General features: G+C 39.9%; 1 pseudogene; it reads right to left on the bottom strand.

The window, feature by feature from the left end:
* Positions 1-5,146: 5,146 nt before the first annotated feature.
* On the bottom strand, positions 5,147-6,504 carry LOC140596566 (tubulin alpha-1A chain-like; annotated as a pseudogene).
* Between the last annotated feature and the right edge of the window lie 14,111 nt (positions 6,505-20,615).

The following is a 20,615-nucleotide window of genomic DNA, read 5'->3' as shown; positions in this document are numbered from 1 at the left end:
GTTAAATTAAATATGAGAAAATAGTTGTGATCAGGTCTCATTGCTGGGCACTCGGAGTCTCCTAGTCACATCTGAGCTGTCCCACAGAGTCTCAAAGTCCTACTAGTTTTTATGCTTTATTTTAGCCCTAATCTTCTATTGAATGGATACAGAAGACCTTTTACTTTTATCTTACGCATATTAACTCTATGTCATTTGTATTTCATTTTGTTATTCTATACTGCCCTTGCTTGTATCACCTTATATTTATTCAAAAATGAATTGCCAGTAAGTAGAAAGGAGTTTGAGAATCATCACAAAGTAAAAAGTGAAAGAGTTGGTTACCTGTCAAAGGAAATAGGTTGAAGTATAAACAAGATACAGAGTTCTAATGATCATGATAAAAATGAAGAATCCTTTTTGAGGGAAGGATGGGGAGTGAGAAAGGAGAGGAGGTAGCAGTAACATGATTCTTATATTTTTAGTGACTCTTCAAAATGTCAGCTTTTTAGGATTAAAAGGTAGCATGCCAGAACTTCTCTTTTGTGCCAGTTTTTTAAAGATTTATTTATTGAGAAAGAGTGGCAGGTAGGGGAAGGAGCAGAGGAAGATGGAGAAGCAGGCTATCCATAGAGCAGGGAGCCTCATGTGGGGCTTGATCCCAGGACCCAGGTCAACCAAACTCCCCACTGAGCAGGGGGGCCAGTGTGGCCGGATCCCAGGATCTGAGATCATGACCTGAGCTGAAGTTAGATGCTTAAGTGACTGAGCCACCCAGGCACCCCTCTTCTGTCCTAATGTTCAGAAATTTCTTCAGTTTTCTAATGCTCTACTTTACCAATGTGCTTTCAGGGTGAGCTCTTTGAAGAGATGGAATAGAAGTGTATTTCAAAACTATAGTGCCTTCAAAGTAGGAAAAGGTCACATTAGTGAACACTTACTCAGATTCCATTATTTGACAGGAAACTTCTTCGGAATGTAACCAACTGTCCTTAAAATACCATAGCAGGTATGAGTTACCATAGCAAATATTAAATACCTTCATCTTTATTAGTTTATATTGACTAAAATAGAACAGTCTTCGAGAAAAGTTTTATGACAATTGGTCCATAGTTTTGTGATATAAATGTGGGTATTGGGTTATATCAGCAGTTAGAAAAAAATCTTAATTTTTATTTTCTGTTTAATCCCATTTCACCTAATTATAGAAAGTGATAAATGCTATGAAAAAGTAAAGCATGAAAAAAGGGATTGGGTATTAAAAGATAGGGTGCATTGCCTGAAATTCTAAATGGGGTAGTCAAGGCAGGCTGCATTAAGAAGGTATCATTTGATTTTAAGTTGCAGAAATGTGGGGAGATTGGCCTTGTGGATATCAGGGGGCATGGAAATCAGGGAGACAGTTAATGAGGTCCCGAGGTGTAAGAATGCCTAATATACTCAAAGAATAAGAAGGAGGCCAACTGTGGCTACAGACAGAAAGGATAAATCATAGGAAGTGTAGTTATGATATCAAATTGGCAAAAGGAGGACAAATCCAACAATTTTATAAACCACCATGAGTATGCTTTGGCTTCCACACTGCTGAGGTTTGAGAAGAGAAGTAACATGATTCAATTCACATTTTAAAATAATTTTCTTTTTCTTTTCTTTTTTTTTAAGTATTTTTGTATATATTTTTTTTTATTGGAGTTCAATATAAAAAGAATTCTCCGATTGCCCTGCAATCTTGTCTGTGGGATCCAGACAAGAGATGTTGATTTGGACAATGATGTAGAAATGGTGAGAGAAGTGATCATATTTGGGATATCTCCTGAAGGTCAGAGGATTTGGGGATCAATTGGACAAGGATATAAAAAACAGAAGGATAGAAGATGCCACAGTAACTGGAAGGATAGGTAGAGTTGCCATCCCGTGAGAGGGGAGAAGGTGAAATTGGCAGGGGGTAAGGTCAGTAGATCACTATTGTTATGTTATTGTGTTGTGTTATGACATGTTGTGTGGCAGCAATTTATCAGACACCTAGGTGGAGGTATCCAGAAGGGAGTAGATAATAGGTGTCTCTTGTGGAGCATGAAAGTCTGAGGAGGAACCTAACATAAAGCATGAAAGCATATAGTTGGTAATCATATTTTTAGATACAGATGTTTCTGTGGTTTAGATCTTACAGGGTGGTAACAGTAAGAAAGTTCCAGTACCTTTTAGAATACTGTTTTTTAACAGTGCTAGATTGTGATTTGCAATAGAGAGATTTCTGAAGAATCTTTATTCTTTAGCAACAAAAAGAATCCTCATGCATTTTTGAGAGAAAAATTCTACTGAAGTAGTAAAATATAAATGAAAATTTAGGCAGAATCATTGCCATGCCCTATACTTAAATACTTATAGAGATGTCATGTTTTCTGTGAGATCTTGGATTAGTGGGGATTTGCCACTCTTCCTCAAGAACCATGCGTTTAAATGCCACATCATAGTAACTGAGGTCACTACTTGAACTAAAATAAATTAAAGCTTCTAATTGGTTTCTAAATTACTTGGTTTAATCTCTTTATAAATGTATTATAAAATAAATTATAGCACTTGTTAAAAGTAAATAAATAACCAAGCAATCTTTGACTTCCATAGGATGCTATTGTTACAAGCAGTGAAGTTATGTATATGCTTTTTTGCTTTTTTCCTGTTTTGTAACTAGAACACATCTTAAGTGCCTATGGAATTTTAGATGCAATTACCAGAAATCCAATTAAGATGCTAGAACAGTAAAATTTACAGATGAGCTTAAAAGTACTTAGCTCTAATAGGGAATTAGTTATAAACCTCTCTGTTAATCATTACTGATCATGTGTCTTTTGAAATGTTACCAAGTATGGTATTAAAACCATAGACAGATCCCTGGGTGGCACAGCGGTTTGGCGCCTGCCTTTGGCCCAGGGCGCGATCCTGGAGACCCGGGATCGAGTCCCACGTCAGGCTCCCGGTGCATGGAGCCTGCTTCTCCCTCTGCCTGTGACTCTGCCTCTCTCTCTCTCTGTGACTATCATAAATAAATAAAAAAAATTAAAAATAAAAATAAAAATAAAACCATAGAATTCACAATTGAGCTCTAAAAGTTACTAACAAGGGAGTTATCCAACAAATGTGATTACAGAATTGACTAGCTGTTGAAATATTAGTAAACCTGCAAAAAATATTTTCACAGCAGGAAGTACGAGTGTTCTTTTGCTTAGAATCTGTACTACTTCGTACCAGAAGAATTGAACATGAGTTTAAAATAGTTGTATAGCCAGTAAGTCTTGGTTACAAACCAATTGTATTTTAAAAAGTCTTTGTGTATTGTTACAAATACACCATCTATACATTTATGTTCGCTAATGATTCAAAAGCATCACCACACTCTATAATACTTAATGAAATCCTTTGCTAGTTAATTCCACTGTGAGTGAGCAAGTACAATAGAGTAAGAACGCTGCTTAAAAAAAAAAAAAAAAAAAAAAAAAAAAAAGGTTATGGAGCCAGAATTGGTAGTGGGAAGTAGCATTTTTTTTTTTTTTCATTCTCGGTACGTCTGCAATTTCTATTTTCATGAGAAATTGAAGTGGAAATGGTAAGATGCTGATAGAATCATTGTTGCTTGGGCATTTCCAGGCAGATTAGAAACCCAGGACGTACAAAGCAGAGCTGTAGTTTTGAACTTCAGATTTACTGTCTGATGAAATTGTTGGGTTTCTACATCTTTTATTGTAGCATAATATGATTGTACCATAAATATTTTTAGAGACTTAACTTGGTTGATTGTGATTTATACGATGAACTAATGTATGATTGATATTTGTGTAAACAATTTAAACTAGATTTTTCCCCCCTTACTGTGATGGTTCCTTGTATATATGGCAAATAAAGGACTTGGGGAAGATCTATTTCTGTTAATCTCTACACTGTGCTTATAGTGTGGTAAGAATAGGTATTGAGGACAGGGTGCTTAATACAAAGTACATACACTGCCTGCCCTCATACACTGCCTGTACTTAGTAGGAGGAGGCAGATGTGCTGCTGAGAAAAAGGCTGAGTGGGGGAAAGAAGCAGGATGAACATAATCATCAAGGGTAAGGCAGGGTTGGAGAGTTCTAGAAAGAGCATGTGCTAAGACTTTAAGAGGAAGCTTGGACTCTCTCCTGAATTGGAAGAAGGCCAGTGAGAAGCAAGAAGGTGACCAGCAGAGCCCTCCAAGGTAGTGTAGAGAGCCAGGAGGGCCAGGTCATGCCACACCCCCCCAAGAGCCAGGAATTTACTCTTCCTACAGTATCTTCATAATCTGGGTCTGGTGGTGGAAGCAACAATGTTTTAATTATTATTGGCATTGTTAGTATATCTTGTTTTCTGTTTTTCCAGACCTCTTGCTGTCTGGAGGTCTGTGTGTAGAACTTGGCTGGTGTGGGGTTAGTGTGAATGGCAGTACCAGGCACGATGTGTTAAGTGTGGCACCTGTGGCACAGAAATGAAGTGTGTCAGTCATTTGCAGGAATGAGAAGTCAACAGTGAAGGAAGAGGAAGATTCCATATAGGGAAGGAGCTCAGGCTGTATCTTCGCAGACGGTCTTGGAAGAGGTGCTACTGCAGTGGTTCCGAGTCTGAGCCTAGGGTCACGTTGGATTCCCAGCCTGCTAGCTTTGCAACCTTGGAGGCATCCTTCACTGTGAAACATCACAGAGCCTATTTTATTAGGTTTTTCTAATAAATGAGATAATACATGTAAAGCACTTAACCCCAGGGTGGCATACCTAAGCTTACTGAAATTATTAGCTCTCATTGTTGCTCCTATTACTTTTATTATTTGATTAAGTTGGTAACAAGAAGGGTGGACAGGCACAGAATAATTAATGTCTTGGAGATAAGAATATGCATTCATGATAAATAGATCAGTAAGCGGGATACAGGATTCATGTAGAGCAATATTAGTAGATAAGACTAGAAAAATAGGATGAATAGAGGTTTTTTTTTTTTTCCATTTAAGACAGAGAGTATTTTATTCAAACCCATCAGAGAAATGGACAGCTTGGGTCTGTAACAAAGCGTTGTGTTTTAAAGCACAGATCAGTAATTGTATATGAGAGTATACTCTGCTACATACAAATTAACTGATCAGAGCACAAATTTTCAATGTTCAAAACAGAATAAGTTGCCCTGTAAAAGCAGCACCTTTGTGACATTTTTAACTTTAGCATTCCTCTCCTTCTTCTTCACCTTCTCCTTCAACAGAACCCACACCAGCCTCCTCATAATCCTTCTCCAAGGCAGCCAGGTCCTCATGGGCATCAGAAAACTCTCCTTCCTCCATGCCCTCACCCACATACCAGTGAACAAAGGCATGTTTGGCATACATCAGGTCAAACTTGTGGTCCAGGTGAGCCCAGGCCTTAGCGATGCTTGTCTGCGTGCACATAGTTCGCTGTACTTTGGCCAGGTCTCCAAAAGGTACCGCAGTGGGGGACTGGTAATTAATGCCCACTTTGAAGCCAATACACTTGGATGGTACACTTGATCTTGATGGTGGCAATGGACGCATTGACATCTTTGGGAACCGTGTCACCACAGTACGGCAGGCAGCAAGCCATGTATTTACCATGGTGAGGGTCACATTTCTCCAGCTGGCTCAAAGCATGTGTTGGTGATCTCAGCTACAGAAAGCTGTTCATGGTAGACTTTCTCAGCAGAGATGACAGCAGCATGTGTGGCCAGAGGGAAATGGATGTGAGGATAGGGTACAAGCTTGGTCTGGAATTCTGTGAGATCAACATCAAATCTGAGGGAAGCAGTGATGGAGGACACAATTGGACCTATCAACCTATTTAGATTCGTGTAGGTTGGGCATTCAGTATTGAGGTTGCTATGACAGATGTCATAGATGGCCTCATTTTCTATCATGAAGGCGCAGTCAGTGCTCCAGGGTGGTATAGGGAGTGAGGATGGAGTTGTTGGGCTCAGCTGCAGCTGTGGAAACCCAGAGGGGGTTAGGTTCAGGTAAATGAAGAACTCCAGCTTGGACTTCTTGCCATACTCGAGAGATGTTCCATCAGCAGGGAGGTGAACCCAGAACCAGTTCCCCCTCCAAAGCTGTGGAAAACCAAGAAGCCCTGAAGACCTGTGCAGTGGTCAGTGTTTCCGAATTCAGTCCAAGACAAGGTCAGTGATCTCCTTGCCAGTGATGTAGTGCCCTCGGGCATAGTTATTGGCAGCATCTTCCTTGCCTGTGATGAGCTGCTCAGGGTGGAAGAGCTGGCGGTAGGTGCCAGTGCGAAGTTCATTGATGACTGTGGGTTCCAGGTCAGACACTGCCCTGGGTACATGCTTGCCAGCACCTGTCTCACTGAAGGAGGTGTTGAAGGAGTCATCTCCTCCCCCAGTGGTCTTGTCAATTGGTATCTGGCCATCGGGCTGAATGCCGTGTTCCAGGCAACAGAGCTCCCAGTAGGCATTGCTGATCTAGACATCAGCCTGGCCAATGTGGATAGAGGTACATTCACACATAGTTGCTGCTTTGCTGCTGCTGAGCAGATGGTGGAGAGGAGGAAGAGAGGTTGTTGCTTCTCATAGCGCAACTGTTAGGGGGTCAATTAAGAGAACCTAAATATTGATATTTTATTGCTTATATCACAACCTGGCATGTGCAAACAGCAATTCTGGGTTTACTCACTCAACAAACACTTCAAGTTCTCAATGCCACCCAACCCTCTGCCCTCTGTCCCCACTTCCATCAGCTGGGCATTTAACTGTCTGCAAAATTGTGGGGAATCCTTTGTGTGTATCTTTAATGACATCCTCATAAGGAGGGATTCAGTAGAACCAATCATGCCACCTACTTATATTGTTATTAGAGTTGAGAGTCGTTCTCAAAAATGTCTACGAAGGTGTTTGAGGGATGCATTGGTAGCTAAGATGATTAAAGTACACATGGAGGGGCACCCAGGTGGCTCAGCGGTTGAGCGTTTGCCTTCAGCTCAGGTCGTGTTCCCGGGGTCCTGGGATCGAGTCCCTCATCGGGCTCTGGGCAGGGAGCCTGTTTCTCCCTCTGCCTATATCTCTGTCTCTCTCTGTGTCTCTCATGAATAAATACATAAAATCTTAACACACACACACACACACACACACACATACATGGAAACAAGCGTGAGAAACAAGCATGAGCAGATCTAGTATTAAGCTGAGTTAGAGCCACATTGTCTGTGATTTCACTCAATCACAGTTCTTTGGAGGGAATAAGTCCAGCCACCAGCCATATGCTGTAAGGGGTCCTGGCTTGCTGTGGGCCCCTAACACCAGTGCTCCCAAAGAACCCACAGTGTACATTTCCAGCAGGAAAGCTATCTCTCCCTTTCAGCACTGTGCTGACTGTGAGCAAGGCCCTGTCAGCCTCTGTGGCTCATGGTTGGTAGATTTGTGTTGAAATCATAATACTGCATGTTTCTCCTTTTCCTGTGTGCTCATGTTCTATCTCAAAACACAGAAGTCTGCTCAGACGGGCATAATTTCTCTTAGATACTATTTTTTTTCTATAACAGCATAGGTAGTGATTAAATATGCACATTGGTAGCTAGCTCAAATTTATTAAATATGACACTAAGTAGGTTAACCCATACTTAATGTATATTAGCTCTTCTGCCGATCGACCCTAAAGATCAAAGATACCCTTATGAGTCAAGAGCTTTTCACATTACTCTGGGTCCAGATGACAAGATTTGCATTATTCATTACAATATAAGTGTAAACTCGTTGGCAGAGGGTCGTCAGATTATTCTGCTTACCACCCTCCCTGGTAATGTGTGTACTAGGAAGAGCATCTTCACCATGGTCTACAAGGTCTACACAGCTCCTGTGACAACTGTTTCCCAGCCACACTTGGCATTTCCTTGTTTCTCACGCAGACCAGGTGTGCCTCACTGCCTTTGGAATGTGCCACATGTTTGCCCACAAACAACTTTGGCAGAGTCAAATACCTGGATATGGCTGGCTTGTCTTATCATCTTGGGCTCTGTGCCATCACAATGCTCATTTCTGTATCTATTATCTGTACAAAATTTCATCATATGAGAGTAGAGAACATTGACAGGAAAACTGATGCTTTTGATATTTAGCACAAGCTTTGTATTTAGAAATTTAGCCCCAATGTCAATAGTATTGGGGGGGGGGATTATAAGTATAACTCCCAAATGGAGGATGTGAAATTTTAAAAATCCATATTCTCAAATCAACTAATTGGACATCAGTGTATCTTGACTCAATGACTAACTTCAACTCTATAAGCAGATTGGGAATTTGATAAATTTGAGAATAAATAGTCTTACCTGATATGAAAGGGATTTCCATAATCATGTTTTCTTTTGATTTGTCCCTTTAAATGCTGTGATTTTGGTTTTGTGCCTTGTGCCAGTAACTTAACCATACTGCAGTCCAGGCATTCCTTCTGTGTTTACACGTAGCTCAGCTTCAGCAACATTATCAGTAAATGCATCATATCCCATGCCACAGACGTGGTAAAGGGAGATGTATTTTGGGGGGACCTCTTTCAATCTGAGACTGTATTTGACTCACCCAGTAATTCAATCTGCAGGTCTTCTATGTTCTATCCTTACTCTGCTTTGCAGTTTTTTCTCCCATTGCATGGTCCTCCCCTCTCTTTTCCGTGTAGTCACCTGCTCTTCCAGTTTCTCTTTGGCCTCCTTCCTGAGATTGAGATTGCTGCTAGCTCTCATCCAGAGCCCGGTGTGGGGGATATAGAGAAACATGGCCTTTCTCAAAACCTCAATAACTGTTCAGAGAAGGTAATAAGGGCTAGTTCCTCAGGGTGACACTCAAATCCCAATTACCTGTCCAGCTTCCTCCCCAACAGCATCCCTTGTTACCTCCTTTCCACCACCATACATGACCAGCTGCTGCTGTTATCATTCCTTGTGTGCTTATTTTCCAGAGTGGGGCTCACTTTTTACTTATTTGTCACAGCAGGAGCTACATGTGGCTTTATATTCTTCTTAGGCTTTCTGGGTCTGAATACCTCATAATATTACAAACTCCCAGGGGTCGAGATCCGTGTTTTATCCTTTCTGTCTCTCCTGGTTCATAGCATGGTGGCCGACACATAGTTATTATGGGGTAGATCTCTGTGAGTTGAAGATTTTGTGTGCTGCCAAACCAGTGAATGCTGTATTCACTCACTGTTTTCTAAAGATATTTTCTTGCAACCAAACTCTATCAGTTCATCACTTAGCTAAAGCATTGAAGAGTCAATTTTGATTCTCCTTCACTATCTTTTCTCTCTCAGGAGTTGATGGCTGAAGGTGGTGGTTTTCTGACTTTGGCTCATGCCCCCATCATCTGGGGGCTTGCTAGAATTCAGATTGCTGGGTCCCAGACCCACAGTTTTCTGACTCAGTTGGTCTGGGCTGAGGCCCAAGGATGTACATGTCTAACATGTTACCAGGTGATGAGTTATCTCTGTGCTGAAGCTATTGAGTCAGAGAACGCTCTCTATGGAAAACCTCAGCATTGGAGTTTAGCACTAACATTGAGTAGTGTAGATTCCATAGACACATTTGCCTTTAGATTTTGCCTTCTCACCTAATGAGAGAAGGTGCTCCCCTTCTGCCTCTCCACTGGCCTTCACTTCCTTGGCAGGGAAAATGCTTTACTCTGCTGGATGCATATATTGAACTGTGTTTTGTTTGTGTGTGCGAGGTTGCCCAAAAAAATTTCTGGTGAGCACAGTTTGTCTAAGTGCCTCCCAGGTAGTAGCTCTTCTAATCCTCCCAGTAAGCCTAGAGATTGTCTTATATTACCCATATGGGGAGGTTAGGCAATTGGTGTGAACTCATACTTAGTAAAGGTGGGTGAACCAGGGCTTGAACCCTCTGGTCTTTCTCTAAGTGAAAAACAAAAAACAAACAAACAAACAAAACAAAACAACAACAACAAAAAAACTTCTGCTTGTTGTCTTCGTTTCAACCTGTGGTTTGATGCCTTCTGCACAAATCCTTTTGGCATCTCCAGTTAGTCCCTGGTTTAAGACTGCCTTCTGGGCATCAGAGGATTTTTACACTTGAATGGGAAAACCTTAGTAACCATCACTCTTTAAGGGCTTGTGTCTTAATCAGATTTATTTTGGTCTGTGAGTGCAGCTGCACATTACAATTATGGTATATTTTTATCACTTAACTTTATAAAAAATGACAGCACACAGCAATGGTCCAGTTCAGAAGGAAATAGTGGGTCCTATCCTCTTATCATATGATCTTGCACTTCTGATTTTATAGTTTTACATTCATCATCATATTTGGTTTTAAGCATAAAAGCAACAACAAAAAACCATGAAACATCCTGATTTCACGGAGAAGGAACTGAGCCTCAGGGAGGTCGAAGAAATTCTTCCAGACCAAATTGCAAGACTGGGATCCAGGCTTAGCTTTGGGTTTTTAATTCTTAGTTCAGTGTCGATTTTACTACATATTAGGAATTTATATTAAATTAAATCTATGTGAAATTTTGTAAACTTTAGGTGAGATTTTGCAAGTATTGAGTACAGCATTTAGGTTAGATTTTTGAGTGTTCATTTATTCATTGAGTGTTTACTGAGCCTCCTCTTTGAGCCAGGCATTCTTCTAGGTGCAAGGAATTTATTAGCAAACAAAACACAGAGACAGTTTTGTTACTCTGGTGTTTACACCAGGCTGGTGGGAGACAACGATAAGCAGTGAACATAAATCAGTAAATTATATTGTATGTTAGAAGCTGACAAGTGCTATGGAAAACAGAAGAAAAGTAGAGCAAAGCAAGGAAGAAAGGAGAGCAGGAAGAGGATGTCATAGAAATTTTAGTAGTTGAGTAGTTAAGCAGAGGGGCAGTTAAAGGAGAAGTAGAGGCGGTGAGGGAGTTACCCATGGACCTGGCTGGGAGAAGACTGGTCCAGGTGCAGAGAGCTGTTGGGGAACAAAGGGCCACAAATAGCAGTGGGTTTTTGGAATGACAGGAAGGACGACGTAGCCGTGGGGACGATAACAAGGGAATACTTTAGAGAACTGATGCTCACCCAGTTTTCCTTGACTTATGCCATTGAAGGTGTTGAGCTAAGGACTGGCCTGATCTGACTTAGACTTCATCTACTCATCAATTGAAAATAGACTGTAGGGAAGCTACGATTCAGACTGTTTCATCAATCTGAGTGAGTGAAGTTAGGGGCTCACACTAGGGAGAGAGAACAGTGGAGGTGTGAGAGGGGACCAAGTGCTAGATATAGCTGGGAGGTTGAGGCAACTGAATTACCTGATGGACTGGGTGTGAGGTGGGAGAGAAAAAGCTGAGTCAAGAGTGATTCCCAAGACTTGACCTGCACAGCAGTGAAGGATGGAGTTGACATCAAATGAGAAGCAGAAGAATGTGGGTGGAGTAGGTTTGAGGGGCAGATAAGCTTAAGAGATCAATTTTGAGTTCCCTGTGGGTGCCTTTTGGCATCCAGATGTCAGTGTTAAGAAGACAGGAGGAAATAGGCGCAGGGTCTTGGCTGGATATGGTGACTTGAGATTCATCAGCATCTGGAAGCATCTGTTGCTATTTAAAGCCACCAGGATGAGATTCCCAAGGAGGTGGGTGTAATAGAGAAGAGGGTGTAAGACCACTGAGCTCTGGTGCAGGTGTTATTAGGGGGTCAGGGAGAGGAGGTAATGAATGTCAGTGAAGTAGGAGGAAAACCAGCAGAGTGTGATGTCCATGAAGTCAGACAAGATTAGTCAAGACTTGGGTGGTAAAGAAACCGGAAAATGCTGTAGGTAGCTAAAGAAGGCAGTCCTGAGAATTGCCATGAGTTTAGCAAGGGGATGGTCTTTGGGAAATCCTACCAAAGCAGTTTTAGTGGAGTGACAGGAGCAAGAACTGCATGGGGTATCTCTTATAAAATGGAGGACTCTGGGAAAGGTTGGAGAGCAAGGAGATCCTTTAAGAAGTTGACTTAGTTTCTCACTTTTGAGATGTTTTGATTAAGTTTCCTAGGTTGGAAAGTGATTTATGTTCAATAGGGAAACAAGTTCAAAAAGGAGAAGGTTCAAGAAGAAAAAAAAAAAGACATTGCAAGTAAGACAGAGGAACAGATGAGACAAAGACACTCAGAAAGAAAAGAAAGAAAAAAAAAAGAAAGAAAAAAAAGAAAGGAGAGACATGGTGATGACTCTCAGGTCATGAGGACTTTCATCGGTGAGAGTGTACAAGTTAAGGGCAGGCACGGTACCAAATCAGTTTTTTGTTCATTTCCAGCTGCCTTTTTTTCTTTCTGATGAGTAATTAATTGGGTCTTCTGAGAACAAGTAATCACAGTACATGTTGCGTAGCCCCCCATCACATTTCCTACCTACCTGTGGTTCAGAGGAACCCCCCAGCTATTTCCAAAGAGGGTCAGTGCAATTCCAAGATCTAGGAAAGATGGTTTTCAAACTCTATTCCAGCAAAAGTTTTGAAGGCTTTAAAATCTAAATGTACAATATCTTTTCCCTAAGTGTACATTTTTTCCTTTAATGATGTTTGTGTCACCCCAGGGCTATAGAGCTTCTCCTGTAGCCTCTCTGAGCTGTGATATCATTGCAGGCTTTTTCAGGATAGGGGGCTCTTGTCCTTTTCTTTGCATGATGCTGTGTATGTGGAAATGCCCCATGTTTACTCAAGGGTCTCACATGGTCTTCTCAGTAACCTGTTGATTCTTTTTATTTTTCTTTATTGCCATTAGACCATCACTTAGTGTCAAGGAAGAAAAATAGTGGTTCAGAATTGTACAGATTAAGTGTTGTCTATTACTGTTCAATGACAATTCTATTATTTTTTTCTAAGTCGAAGAATGCACTTTTCTTTCTAATGCCTTTTGGACCTTTAGAATCATAATCACCTTTGATTATAATGAATGGCTTTACTGGGAGCATATTGAGGTTAGTTGCTGGGTGACATTCTTGGGCTGAATTGGGCTGAGCCCAGGGCCATTGCCCTTGGTCAGCACCGTGAAATATGTAGTTAGTAACTGAAAGCTAATGAATCAAAATGGTAAAGGAAAGGGGGAACAGACAATGAATAAACGTTGGCTATAGTTAAGGGAGAGAGCAAGGTCAAGGTATACAAGCTAATTCTTACTGTGGAGAGGGAGAACAGACGGGGGTGGGGGGTGGGGGGGAAGGAAGCTTTTGGCTGACTGGAGGTGGGAGAAAACATGGTATGGCTGTGACTAGAAATCATACTCACTCAAAATATTTACTTGTCAAAAAAAATTATATTTACTTGTCCTCTCTGGAAATCGTGGAATGCATTCACGGGCCCTCTGGCCTAACCAGTTATGTACCACTGATTAAAATGTAAATAGCTTGTTCTGGTTAGGCTTTTGGGTATCAGGACTTCGATTTTTGAGATTACTTTATGATCAGCACCCTATGAAACATACTGTGTTTACCAAAATCACAAATGGAGTTGTCCACTGCCAAAAGGAAGACTTGGCAGCAACATGTAGGCCAAGCAAACTCCAAGAAATATAAACACGATTGCTGCTGATTCACTACTACAAGCAGAATACAGCACTTCTGCGAGAAGGTCCTGGTTCGACTCTGTTGAATGACTTTGAAAGTGGGATCAGCACACAAGGCTCTGTGTTGATTAATGAAGCAGCAGAAAGCCAACTGCTCCTGTTGACTGTGGATGGATGAAACCAATTACCATCAGGCCCCAGAGTACAGTTAGGAAATCCCTTTAAGAAATAACTAAAGCTGGGGAAACAGAGCACCATTTCTTTCAATCATGTAAATACTTTTATTCTCCTGAAAGGTAGAGTTTAAGCCACGATCTTCTTTTTGTTTTTGATTTTTTTTAAAGATTTTATTTATTCATGAGAAACAGAGAGAGAGAGAGAGAGAGAGGCAGAGACACAGGCAAATGGAGAAGCAGGCTCCCTGAGGGGAGCCCGATGCGGGACTTGATCCCAGGACCCCAGGATCATGACCTGAGCCAAAGGCAGATGCTCAACCACTGAGCCACCCAGGTGCGCAAAGCCAAGATCTTCTTGATAGCATTTAAATATTGTAATAAATCTGCTCCATGATAAACCATGTGTACAGATATTTGTTATATTTTATCCTTAAAGATGGACATTGTATTAGTGAGGGTTCTTCTGAGAAATAAAATATACACACACACATACAGGCACACAGAATTGACCCTTGAACAACATGGGGGTTAGAGGCACTGACCCCCTTGCAGTCAGAGATTCCTATAGTGTGATGATGGGGATGGTACTTTATTTTCCTAAACAGCATTATCAAACACACTGTACTGATGCTATTAATTTGAATTTTATTTATTTTTTTAAGATTTTATTTATTATTCATGAGAGAGATACACAGAGAGAGAGAGAGAGAGAGACGCAGAGACACAGGCAGAGGGAGAAGCAGGCTCCATGCAGGGAGCCCGACGTGGGACTCGATCCTGAGTCTCCTGGATGAGGCCCTGGGCTGAAGGTGGCGCTAAACCGCTGAGCCACCCGGGCTGCCCTTACCATTCATTTTTGACCAAAAGAAATCCTAGTAGAAAAATTAGAAATATGTCGTAAATTGTCAGCTTGAGGAAAAAGAAAACACAAGCACAATGACATTTTTAACATTTCAAAGAACTATTTATCAATTTTTTGCCTCCTGCTGTGCAGAAAGAAAGTTGCTGTCTTTAAGGGACAGTCAGAAATAAACAATGGGGAAAAAGTTACTGAAGATTTTAAATGAAAAGCATAACTATGCCAACATATTCAAAGATACCTTCTTCCCCAAAGAATTACTTGTGCATTACACTGTCAGGTGATATAAAACAACTTCCAATAATAATATTAATTACATTAAAAGTGAACCACTGTGAAGGGTTCCATTATTAAATGCTTATCTGTAGTATATTTTAAGACAGCAAGGAGAATTTAAAATTCTTCCAGTAATGAGGACCTTTCCATACTTCTACACATAATTTTCACAGATTTTTCTACTAGGATTTCTTTTGTAATGACTGACATATACTTTATTAAAAAAAAAAATCACACAACATTCTCCAAGTAGAAATTGTAAAAGAAATAGTTGCTTTTTACATAAACCTATTTCCAGCTTAGTTTTTAGCATTTTATTGAGCATGTTCACATACTTGCCACTGTATTTTAAATTATACTTCTCTCTCTCTGTGTGACTATCATAAATAACTAAAAATTAAAAAAATAAATTATACTTCTGTTGGCCATTCATTCATTCATTAAACAAATCTTATGGCTTATGGCTATAATGTTGCTATGCTGTATTTTAGGTACTGGGGAATGTGTCAGTGCACAAAATGAAGTTTATTTTTTCAGAAGGCTTTATGTTTTAGATGTCCTCATTTAATTTAGTTGATCATCTGTTTATGCTTACCTAAATATAGACTAAATGCAATTTTTAGGGATCTAAATGTTGAATATAAACACCCCTTAAATTTTTTCTTAGCTTTCATATTCTATTAAACTTATTCATATTTAAATTTTCCATATTTAGGGATCCCTGGGTGGCGCAGCGGTTTGGCGCCTGCCTTTGGCCCAGGGTGCGATCCTGGAGATCCGGGATCGAATCCCGCATCGGGCTCCCGGTGCATGGAGCCTGCTTCTCCCTCTGCCTGTGTCTCTGCCTCTCTCTATCTCTCTGTGACTATCTTAAATAAATAAAAATTAAAAAAAAAATTTCCAATATTTATTTATAAGTTTCAAGTCATAGGTTGTCTTGGCTACTATATTAGTTTGTATTCCTCTCATAGGGCTGCTGTAACAATTATGTAGGTAGGGTGGTTTAAATAAGAAATGTATTATCTCACACTTCTGGAGGCTAGAAGTCTGAGATCCAGGTGTTCTACTGATGGCTAGGAGGGAAAATCTGTTCCTTACCTCTAACTGCTGTGGTTGCTGGCAATCTTTGGCTTTCATTTGCTTATACTGTATCACCCCTTATTTGCCTTTTCTGTCATGTGATGTTCTCTGTATATGCATGTCTTTTTTAAAAAAATTAAATTCAATTAGCCAACTTACAGTATATCATTAGTTTTAGATGTAGAGTTCAGTAATTCATCAGTTGCACATATGCCTTTTCTACTGGCCTGCCTTTTTGGAGGACACCAGTCACATTGCATTAGAGCCTCACCTTATTCCAGTATGATCTCATCCTAACTAATTACATCTGCAATGACCCTACTTCCACGTAAGATCACATTCTGAGGTCCTGAAGGTTAGGATATCAATGTAGGAATTTGGAAGGCGACACATGATTTCATCTTTAACAATCACCATGGGGTGGATGAGAGCTTTTTTTAAAATATAATTTTTTAAAGATTTTATTTATTTATTCATGAGACACACACACAGAAAGAGAGAGAGAGAAAGAGAGAGAGAGAGAGAGAGAGAGAGAGAGAGGCAGAGACCCAGGCAGAGGGAAAAGTAGGCTCCATGCAGGGAACCCGATGTGGGACTTGATCCCGGGTCTCTAGGATCAGGCCCTGGGCTGAAAGTGGCACTAAACCACTGAGCCACCCGGGCTGCCCAATAGCTTTTTATTTATCAAACAAATATTTATTATGTACCTACTAAATTGAAGCATTGTTCTGTGGATAAGTGATGCAGAAGTTATTATTTTTTTAAAAGACATGTTAAGGCCCTGATTTTATAAAGCTGACTGGCCGGTCATACTTAGAGTAGTGGTAAGACCAGTGTCAACATCCCTGGTTATTTCATGTCGTGGAAGTTGGAACAGAAAACTGGTTTCGATCTTGGAGCTGTTCTCCTAACACAGCAGTGATTCCCTTGTCAATTCTTAGCCATCAAGCCATCAGAGTCAGGTCTTACCCAGTTCTGGGCATATCCAAACTCCAGTTTGCCAAAGATGATAGCTCCCTGGGCACTCAAGTCAGATATGGGATAGCTTCCTTATTTCACCTGCCTGCTCTTACTTACAGTAAGGCTGTAACATGCATATTGGACTTAGATACTTCCTGTGCAGCTTGAGTAAGACACTAGTAAGACTTACCATATGTGAGGTTTGGTGGTGAAAAAGTAATTTCCCAGGTGAATATAATGATCAATACGAAGATGGACTTAGTTCTTGATTTTTTAAAAAACCATCAATGTATCAAAAAGCTGGCAACAGGATAAACATGAGATCTTTAAAATAGCTGAGATTAAAGTAAACAACAGGTGCTCCATGAATCCATCAGTTCTGCATTTAAAAACAAAGTGATATAGACATTCTGGATTATGCTACTTTATGCTAAAACAGATTACCAATTTTCAGAATGAGTGAAATAATTATAGCTGGGAGATTGCTGTCATTTTAATGGGAATCTGCAAATGCAAATCCTAATTTGCTTCAGGAGTTGCATTATTAGACTTCAGAATCTGGCAAAGAATGTTGTGTGTGTATGTGTGTGTTCCAATCTATCCATTCCTTGGGAGGATTCATAATGCATTCAAGATAGATGGCTTTATAAATTTTAAAAAGTCTTTGGGGAAGTGTTACACATCCTTCATAGAAATATGTATTAAAATATGTATTAAAAATATCACCTAGGTTTTATTTGGATAAATGTGGGCTTACTTTGGTTAAATAGGAAGTCTTATTTTTTCCCCTCTCCATTTATGTAGAAATATGGAAAGTTAGAGCCAAGAGGAGAATGGCAGTATAACAGCAATGTCCTCATTAAGCTCTAAGCAAATGAAGATCTCAATAATTTGACCTTGATGAGAACTAGAACTCAAACAGAATTCTCTAGATCCTATATCTAGATGAGGGAGCACTATATGAACCACTTTGGGATATAGATCTTTCATAACTCGAAGATAGGTCAGACTACTCTTCAGATTCTCTGTGTTAGCTCAAATAATATATTCCTTTATTTTCCCTTCAAAAACCTGGTTCTATTAAAACCAACTAAACAACCCTTGAAAAAATTTACTTTGGAGATTTCATTGGTCCACATATCGTCACAGTTCATCCCTTAGGACCATAAATGATAATTTAGCATTTTTAAGGGGCATTTAGAAGATGGACTACTTAGAACTAGTAAAATGAGAGCCCAAATTTTGTAGCTTACATTGGAATCAAGATCAGGTAGTTATTTTCTGGGCTATTATCCTCAATAGCATAATGGTGAGATAGATATTTTTTGCTAAGCTCTGTTGTCAGTCTTGATTATATGTTGTTGGGTTCAGTATTATGGACACAGAGAAGCTTCACTTACTTATTTTTTCCTTCTGCAATACTGAAGCAGACTGGCTGGATAGCTTGACAGTCTCAACGTGGCAATATTTGTTCTAATAGATGAAGTGTAATTTGTCCATGAGGACATTTAGCAAGGGTAAGTGGCATCTTCAGGAAGTTGTTCATCTGCAATCAGGGATGTCAGTGCTTCTGCTCATGCTATTGCCTGCCTGGACTTCCACCCCACCAGTCATTCTCTAAAGAGAAAATAAAATGAATTGCTAGAATTTTTCTCTGGAGAAAAAGAGAGAATGTATCGGGAACTGCTCATGAAATAATGCCCTGTGATAGGTAGTTAAGTTTTCTTGTTTCTTTTTCATCGCCATTTTTTCAGATTATTTTGTGAGACAAGAAATGCAACCTTTTTGTGACTCTCAGATTCAGTGATGAATCTGCAGGAGTGATGACATTCCCTACTGGGCATTTGAGAAAACGAGAAGAGTCTTTGCTTGCTCTTGATCATAAAACAACATTAAGATCTGATTGTAATCCTTGGTTTCAGACTGAGCCAAGTTAATTTTTCTCCCATACAGTGGTGCTCCACATTTTGAGAAAAGCTACCTGCCTACCCTCCGTGTCTCTAAAGTAGTACTGTCCAGTAGAAATAAAATGGGAGCCACATGGGCTATTTAAAATTTTCCAGGAGCTGTGTTTAAAATTGCAAATAGAAACAGGTAAAATTAATTCTAGATTTGAGTTAAACCAACACAGCTAACATAGTACTTCAACGTATTAAATATAAACAACTATTAAAGAGATACTTCAAAATATTTTTTTTACTAAGTTTTTGCAGTGAGGGTTTTTTTTATATATATATATACTTACAGAACATATGAATTCAGACTAGCTTCATTTTTTTCTTAAAGATCTTATTTATTTATTAGAGATAGAGAACAAACAAGCGGAGAGACAGGCAGTGGGAGAGAAAGAAGCAGGCTCCCAGCTGAGCAGGGAGCCTTATGTGGGGCTCCATCCCAGGACCTTGGGATCACAACCTGAACCGAAAGCAGACTGACTGAGCCACCCAGGTGCCCCTGGACTAGCTTCATTTAAGTGCTGAATACTTATATGTCACTAGCTAGTGGCTGCTGTGTAATGGATAGTACATTTTGAACTGTACATTCCTAGGGCCTTTGAATAATTTTGATAGTTTTAGAGGTTTGAGTTTGTCCTCTGTCATGATCTAACTGATCTACTTATTATTATTATTAATTATTATTATTATTCATATTATTAATGGTATTCCTATATTGTAGGTATGGTTTCTCTAGGCTAGGCTAGAGACTCACTTGGTCTGGCCTGGTTCAGAGCCTAGGGTGGTACATGCAGAATCACATGGGAATCTTTTTAATCTCCAGAGTCTGGTTGTGAGCATCTGGAGTGGATCCCAAGAGTCTGCATTTCTAACCAGCTACCAGGTGTCCTGATGTAGCAGGTTCAGAGACTACCCTTTAAGTAGCAAGAGCTCTGAGTGATTGTTTGGAGGAACCTGTTATTATAGGTTAATCCAACTTACACACTTATTACTGCTAAAATTTGTAAGGAGATCTTCTTTGTGTATATTGCTACCAATCTTCTTAATGCCATTCTTTTTCACGTGGTTTGCTAGTAATTAGTATAGAATTTTGCCTTTGTACCAGTACATTTTTCTAGATTCAGTCCATTAAACTGGGTTTAGGAGGTCTCTGTGGATCCTGGTTCTTCAACCGATACATTCAGAATCACCTCCTCCTTTTATATAATCCCAGCTCCTGATACCACTTACTCAGTATCAGCCTTCATGTGTTTATTTTTTTATTTTTTAAAATATATATGTATATATATATATTTATTTATTTTTATTTATTTATGATAGACCTAGAGAAAGAGAGAGGCAGAGACACAGGCAGAGGGAGAAGCAGGCTCTATGCCGGGAGCCCGATGCGGGACTCGATCCCGGGACTCCAGGATCGCGCCCTGGGCCAAAGGCAGGTGCGAAACCACTGAGCCACCGAGAGATCCCCCCTTCATGTGTTTAAAAACAACAACAACAACAATAAAGTCAGGGTCTGCATTGAAATAGATTTCATGATGTTTTTCAAAAATTATAAGAATTTGGGGCAGTAAATAGTTTACCAAATTAGATATCTCTATCTGCTTAACAAGATAAACCAATGTGGAATTCTGAAAATTCCTTGATGGTATTCAGAAATATTGTGTCTATGGTGTTTCTTCAATAAATGATGCTGAGAAAACTGGCTAGTCATATGCAAAACAATGAAACTGGACCACTGTCTTACAGTATACACAAAAATTGACTCAAGGTGTATTGAAGACTTGAATGTAAGC

This window comes from Vulpes vulpes, unplaced genomic scaffold, assembly GCF_048418805.1.
Source record: "Vulpes vulpes isolate BD-2025 unplaced genomic scaffold, VulVul3 Bu000000656, whole genome shotgun sequence".
NCBI lineage: Eukaryota > Metazoa > Chordata > Mammalia > Carnivora > Canidae > Vulpes > Vulpes vulpes.
This window is presented reverse-complemented; position numbering and strand designations above follow the sequence as displayed.